This window comes from Orycteropus afer, unplaced genomic scaffold, assembly GCF_000298275.1.
Source record: "Orycteropus afer afer isolate SDZICR_OR568_19922 unplaced genomic scaffold, OryAfe1.0 scaffold00092, whole genome shotgun sequence".
NCBI lineage: Eukaryota > Metazoa > Chordata > Mammalia > Tubulidentata > Orycteropodidae > Orycteropus > Orycteropus afer.
This window is the reverse complement of record NW_006921679.1, coordinates 1,570,272-1,578,048: the sequence shown is the minus strand read 5'-3', so window position 1 is coordinate 1,578,048 and position 7,777 is coordinate 1,570,272.

Sequence of the window (7,777 nt, the reverse complement as noted above, 5' to 3'; positions counted from 1 at the left end):
GTGACTGATACACTATGTGATCCTCAGCCTATATGACTATGAGACCAGAAGAACTAGATGGGGCCCGGTACCACTGTCACCTACTCTGAGGGGCATCTATGTAGGAGATCCTGGATAAAGAGGGAGAACAATGTGGAACAAAACTCAAAATCATTAAAAAAAACAAAAAACAAAACATAGACCAGGTTTGCTGGTCTGATAGAGCCTGATGGAACCACTGAGACTATGGCCCCTAGCTGCCCTTCAGGTCTGGAACTGAACCCACTCCTGTGGCTTCCAGACAAAGAAAAGACAGGCATATGAGTTGAACATTTGCATTATGTAGATACACTCCTTGGAGAGAGCAATGATGGGAGAATAGAAGGGCTGTGTATGTACAGGGAGACAGCTCAGGGGGCAGAAGTACATGGGAGGGAAGGACACAGGAAAGAGGTAACTATGGGGAGGAAGTGGGAGGAGAGCTGTTGCATTGGGGTAAATTGTAGTCAATGTCATGAGACAAAGTGTATGTGAACTATGTGAACTGCTGTATGGAAAGTGAATTTGCTTTGTAAACTTTCACCCAAATCACAATTAAAAATAAATAAATAAATGAAACTTACCAATATAGCTACAGTAATCCAGATACTATGGTAAAGACACATGCATCAATATGACATAATACAAAACCTAGAAATAGCCTCACACAAATATGACCAACTGATTTTTGACAGAGGTGAAAAAGCAATTTCAGTGGTAGCTTTTTCAATAAATGGCATTTTGAGGGGGGGGAAAAAAAAACCCACATAACCTGACCTAAAAGTCATATATTTCATATAGAAAATGAATTCACAATGGGTCATAGGTTTGAATGTAAAATTATAAAACTTCTAGAAGAAAACTGGAGATAGTCTTTGGGATCTAGGACTTGACAAGTTGTTCTTAGACATGTCACCAAAAAGCAAAATCCAGAAAGGAAAAATTTGGTATGTTGGACTGCATCAGAATGAGAAACTATTCTGGAAAAGACTCTGTGAAGAGGATACAAAGATGAGTTACAGACTGGAGAAAACATCCGAGAGAAGCTACATATCTGACCAAAGACTTGTATCTAGAATATAGATAAATTTCCATAAAGAACTCTCAAAACTCAACTGTCAAGAATCCTAAACAATACAATTAGATTATGGGCCAAAGGCATGATCAGACATTTCACTGAAGAGTATATAGAGGGCAGACAAGCATATTTAAAGATGTTCAATATCATTAAGTATTCAGAACCCAAAAATTAAAACTACAATGAGAGAGTACTACATACCTATTCAAACAGTTGAAAAAGATCAAATGCTGGTGAGGATTCAGAGACACTGGCTCTTTTGTACATTGCTGATGGAATATAAAATGGTACAGCCACTCTAGACAAAGGTTAGCAAGTTCTGTAAGAAACTATACAGAAGACAGTCCAAAAGATCAAGTATTGTGTGGTTTCGTTATATGACATGTGCAGAATAAGCAAATTTATAGAGACTGAAGTAGATATGTGGTTGCCTAGGGCTGAGGGTGGGGTAGGGAATAGAAATTGACTCCTAATGGGTATCGTGTAGGTTGAGCCAGAGTCCAGGGTCACCAACAAAAGACACAAGTCACAGACAGACGTGCAAACACAGTGCTTTACTCCATAGAACAGAGACAGAAAGGTCAGCTTCATTTGCAGGCGCTGAGCCCCCATGGCCAGTGAGTCCCTTCCTGCCAGCAGGTGCAGGACAGGTGGTCTGTGCGCACCCCGCCTGTGCTGCAGGTGATGGACCCCGTTCTCTCCCCACTGTGAACAGATACAGAAATGGGGTTGGCTAGGTGCCGTATGGGAGCTCTGGTGGTGTAGTGCCTAAGGCATTTGCCTGCTCACCAGAAGGCTGGTAGTTCAAACCCACCAGCCACTTCCTGGAAGGGAAGTTGGGCAATCTACTTCTGTAGTGATACTGCCTCGAAAACCCAAGCAGGGGTCGCCATGAGTTGGACCCGACTCAATGGCAGTGAGGTTTTTTTTGTTTGTTTTTTAGGTGCCATATGGTGCCCACAGGAGCTCTGGTAGCATAGTGCCCAAGGCACTTGACTGCTAACTAGAAGGCTGGCGGTTCAAACCCACCAGCTACTCCTCGGAAGGAAGATGGGGCAATCTACTTCCATAGTGATACTGCCTTGGAAACCCAAGGAGGGGTTGCTATGAGTCAGGTCCGACTCAAGGGCACATCACAACAACACATGGTGCCCACACATGAGCAGAACAGAGAAAGTTACTGTGTGCTTAGAACAGAGAGAGAGGTTCTCTGATAAGCAAGAGAAAGAAACTCAGTTCCCAGCCTCTCCTGTGAGGCAGTGCTCTAGGCCAAGGCTTCTGATTAGGCGGCCAGATGAGAGGCCCAGAGACTGAGGCAGACCTTCCCAATAGAGTTTCTTTTGAAGGTGTTGAAAATGTTTTAAAGTTTTATTGTGGTGATGGTTGCACAATTCTGTGAATATATTAAAAACCACTGAATTGTGTACTGTAAATGAGTGAATTGTATCAGATGTGAATGACATCTCAATAAATTGTTTAAAAAAATTGCCCATTTTACTTAAATAGACATTTCTAAAGTCTATAAGATTGTAAAGAGAACCCCAACCTATCCAGCCAGAGCGAAACTCATCTTAAAAGTATTTGGTTCCTAATTTGATGAGTTCTCTCTTTTATAGTTTATCATTATGAAATAAATTCTTTTGATCCCAAAAATGTACATAAACACGCTCTTCCCGTACCATTCAGCATCACACTCCTGGGCATTTATACCAGAGAAATGAAAATTTATGTTCACACCAAAACCTGTATGTGAATATTTATAGCAGCTCTGTTGTAACAGCCAAAACTTGAAGAGAACTGAATTGTCTTTTAGTGGTGAATGGTTAAACGGTGTGTGGCCATACCATGAAGTATTACTCAGCATTAAAAATGAACAAACTATTTATACAATAACTGGTGTGAATATTGTGGGAATTATGCTTAGTGAAAAAAAGCAGCCAATCTCAGTAGTTTACATATTGAACAATTCCATTGATATAAAATTTTTGAAGTGACAAAATGATAGAAATAGAGACCAGATTGATGCTAGCCAAGGGTTAGGGATGAGGTAGAGGGGCTCTAAAGGGGTAAAAAAACAAAACAAAACCAGACTCACTGCTGTCAAGTTGATTTGACTCATTGCAACCCCTCCTTGGGTTTCTGAGGCAGTAACTCTGCCAAAGTAGATTGCCCAGTCTTCCAAGGAATGGCTGGTGGGTTTGAACTGCCAGCCTTCTGGTCAGCAGTCAGATGTCTTAGGCACTATGCCACCAGAGCTCCTCTTTTGAATCTATATTTCATAATAAGTTAAAGAAAAATTAGCATTGAGAAGGTCAGTAGGTAGGAATGTTCTTAAGTCCAAATTGTTAAATTCCTTTTTGAAAGGAGATTAATCCAGTTTAAATTGTCACCCAAATTAGAGAGTATACCAATATCAATACATTGTTATCAGCATTAAGTATTGCCACTGTTTTTTAGATTTCTATTGTGATTTAGTGCAAATTTACAAAGCAGATTTATTTTATTCTCAACAGTTCATGTATATTTGGTTTCATGGCCCTGATGACAATCCCCAACCATAAAAAGCTCTTCTCCCATCTCTCCTCACTGTGACTACCCCTTCCCTATGCCCTTCTTATCTATGCATTCCTGTCTGTCCAGCTTTCTCTCTATGCAAATGCTTCCCTTCTGATGTCTCACAGTTGATTGATCTAAGAGGTGCATCTCCCTAGGTTAGGTGGGTACATCTTGCTGGAGTAGGTATTCTGTTTGTAGGTCTTTCTACTGTTGGGCTGAGAAATAATCCATAGAAGTGAATCTAGTTCCAGGCCCATAGGATAACCCAAGGCCATAGTCTTGGGGGTTCTACCAGTCTCTATCCAACCAATAATTCTGGTCATTTTTGTGTTTTTGAATTTTGTTCCACATTTTTCCTCCCACTCTATCCAGGATCTCCATTGTTGATCCCTTCCCGAGTGGTTGGCATTGGTAGCCGGACACCATCTAGTTTTTCTGGTCTCAGGATCGTGAAGGCTGAGGTCCCCGTAGTCCATCATATCCTTGGACTAATTGTTTCCAAATGACTAATTGTCTTTGCTCTTCTTTGCTCCAGACGAGGGAGGACCAATAGTTGTATCTTAGATGGCTTTTTAAGCTTTTAAGACCCCAGTCGCTACTCACAGAAGTAGGATGTAGAACAAGATGTTTATGTACTATGTTGTGCCAGTTGAGCATGGTGTCCCCTGAGACTGGTCCCAAGCCCACAGGCCTGGTGACTCTCTCCCTTAAGGTGTTTTGTTGTCTTTAAGAAACTACTCCAACCTTTCCCATGTTACTTCTGTAATGTATCTAGATATTTTTATAGCACATATGTAAGACTGTCTTCAGCCAGATCTGTCTTTGGTCTTTGGTCTTGGGTATATTCCTGTTCACTTACCCAGACTTGATCTTCTCAGCAGAGTGCATTTACACATAGCCTAGTGTTTGTTGCCACTGGTAATGCAGTATTGTGCATGTAGTAGTATTTGCCTCTGTTGTCTATATCTTTTGTGCACATTTCTGTGTCCTTTTCCCTATTGTTATTGTGCTGACCACACGCTTTTGTTATATTGGCTTTCCCTTCACCCAAATCAACATGTGACTCTTCAATAGTCATAAATTTTCCCTTCTCTTCCCTCCCATCCCCTGTACTGAACAGAGTAAACTTCCTTCCCTGTGTAAGCCTTTCCTTGACTTTTTATAATAATAGGCTCATACAATATTTGTCCTTCTGTGACTGACTTATTGCACTCAGCATAATGTCCTCCAAATCCATCCATGTTATGAGGTGTATGTTAGACTGGGTTCTCTAGAGAAACAAAACCAGTAAAGCTTATCTGTAGAGAGAAAGAGAAATTTACCTTAGGAAAATGGCTCACACACTTATAGAAGCTGGCAAGTCCAAAGTTCTTGGATCAAATGGAAAGCTGGAGGCTTTTCCCAATTCTCACAGCTGCAGGTTGGCACTCCAATGAATGACAAATCCAAGATCTCCAGGCCGAATGGTGGATTGTTCACTCATGGACAGTTGTAGTCAGCACAATAGAATCTCGATCCACAGAAGAATGTCCCTTTTCCCAGGATGTCCATAAATATACTGGAAGCAGGCCACACCCCTAGGGAAACTGTCTTTCAACGGATTGGCTGCTCAAAACATACTCATCTGATCCCATCATGGAAATAACCACATCACAACTGCTTAAACCACATAGAATTGTGGTCTAGCCAAGTTGACACAGAGCTCCAACTATCACAGTCCACCCCTTGTCAACTTGGCAGTTGTAACACATCTTCTTAATCATATATAATCTCTAAATAAGGACAATTATAAAGTCATATTTGCGCCTAACATGATACGCTAGCACACATACAACTGAAACGCATTAACCTTATTTACATTTCACAGTTCATAAGAGAAAGAAACAAAAATATTTGATACACATATTGTTGTTGTTGTTATGTGCCATTGAGTTGGACCCGACTCATAGCAACTCCTCCTTGGGTTTCTGAGGCAGTATCACTATGGAAGTAGATTGCCCCATCTTCCTTCCGAGGAGTGGCTGGTGGGTTTCAACCACCAGCCTTCTGGTTAGCAGTCAAGTGTCTTAGGCACTACACTACCAGAGCGCCTGATGCACATATACAATGAAGAAATATAACAATCACAGTCCTTGTTTCTATAACTAGTCACATGGTTGTAGCTGATATTCAGAACTACCTTCTTCCACCACCCATTCTGTATTTCCCTTGCACCTCAGCTGGTTGTGGTTCTTTGCCTGGTGGGGTGACCCAAACCTTCATTCCTGAAGGGTCTAGGCCATTAGCAGTCATATAAGAATTGGGTTGCTGTAATTTTCCATTGACTTTAATCACAGGGCATGGTAGTACTAAGAGACATCCTAAAGAATATCCTGTATTCCAGACATACTCTTCTTTACCTCCATTATGTAATGTCAATCCAATTTTCCCTTGGTAATCAGGAGCTCTGGTAGCATAGTGCCTAAGGCACTTGACTGCTAACCTGAAGGCTGGCGGTTCAAACCCACCAGCCACTCCTCAGAAGAAAGATGGGGCAGTCTACTTCCGTAGTGATACTACCTCGGAAACCCAAGGAGGGGTCACTATGAGTCGGGTCTGACTCGACGGCACATAACAAAAACAACAACAATCAGGATCTATCACACCAGATAGTACAGTAATGCCCTTGTTTGTCTCTTGATCAGAGGCTTAAGGAAGCCAAAATGGCCGGGTGGCATTCTTAATTTCCAGTTCAATGCAGTCAGCATTGTGTCTCCAGGTGGGAGTGTTCCTCCCTTTGGGACTAAGATCTCCAGACCCACAGAGCATAGAGTAGCAGGGACAGGAAGCAAAAATTTTTTGAGTGGGTCACTAGGGGTAATAGTGAGTGGTGCCACTCCCTTTTCCACCCCTTGGTTCCTGGACCCATGAATCCTGGCTATTGGAAAAACAGAAGCATATATTGGATGCTGGTTTAGAACATATACAGCCTCCTGGAGAACATTGCCCCAAACCTTCAAGGTAATGCCACCTAACTGGCACCGTAATTGTGTTTTTAGGAGGCCATTCATAAGGATGGGCTTCCTAAATTGGTTCTCCAATTTGATTAATTGTAAAGACATTAGTGACCCTGCCTCTGTTAGTAAAGAGGACCCTGCTAATCCATGGCATGAGGTGGCAACAATATTAGCAAAATAGCACCACCAGTAGATCAACTACTTGTGAGAAATGAGGCTCTGGGTGATCACATATTTGATACTTTTCTGCAATTTTGTCAATGTGAGGAGTATAAGGAAGCTGGTTGGTTGGTCCTACTTACACTAGATAAAGTGGTGAAAGAGTGAGATGAGCTCAGGGTTGCTGAGTCACGGCTTAAACACTGCATAAAATACCTCAGTGTTTCCTGTTGTGCTCTGAAAGAAAGCCTTATTTCTTCTAGTAACAGAGCTAATATTACTGAAAAACAAACCCAGAGTCTTATTGTAAAGTTGGCTGAATTACAACGCCAATTAAATTGCCAACCAAGAATGGTGTCTGAAGTTAAAGTGAGGGCACTGATTGGGAAAAAATGGGATCCTGAAACCTGGAATGGGGACATATGGGCAGTCAGGAAGATCAGGATACGGAGCCTGTAAATTCTGTTGAATCCCTCCCATCTGAAAGGATTACTGTAAAACTGTTATGCCCTCCACCTCAGTTTGATGGTATTAGCCCAACTGTTCCTGCTGGGTCATTGCCTGAGGCAGAGGTCATGGAAGATATTCCTGAATGTTCTCAGGAACTGCCCCAACCACCCATTGTTGCTGCTAGACCTATAACTAAAGTTAAGTCCAAGCAAGCCCCAAAAGGTAAAATAGAAAGTGTGACTGAGGAGGTGATATGCTATACTTGAAAAGACCTACTTGATTTTGCTAACATGTACAGACAGAGACCTGGAGAATATATATGGGAATGGCTTCTGAGGGTGTGGGATAATGGTGCAAGGAATGTAACATTGGATCAGTCTGAGTTTATTCATTTAGAACCCCACTCTCGGTACCAAATGTGTTAGATTGGGTTCTCTAGAGAAACAAAACCAGTAAAGTTTGTGTGTGTGTGTGTGTATAAAGCATACATGTGTGTGTGTGTGTGTGTGTGTGTGTGTGT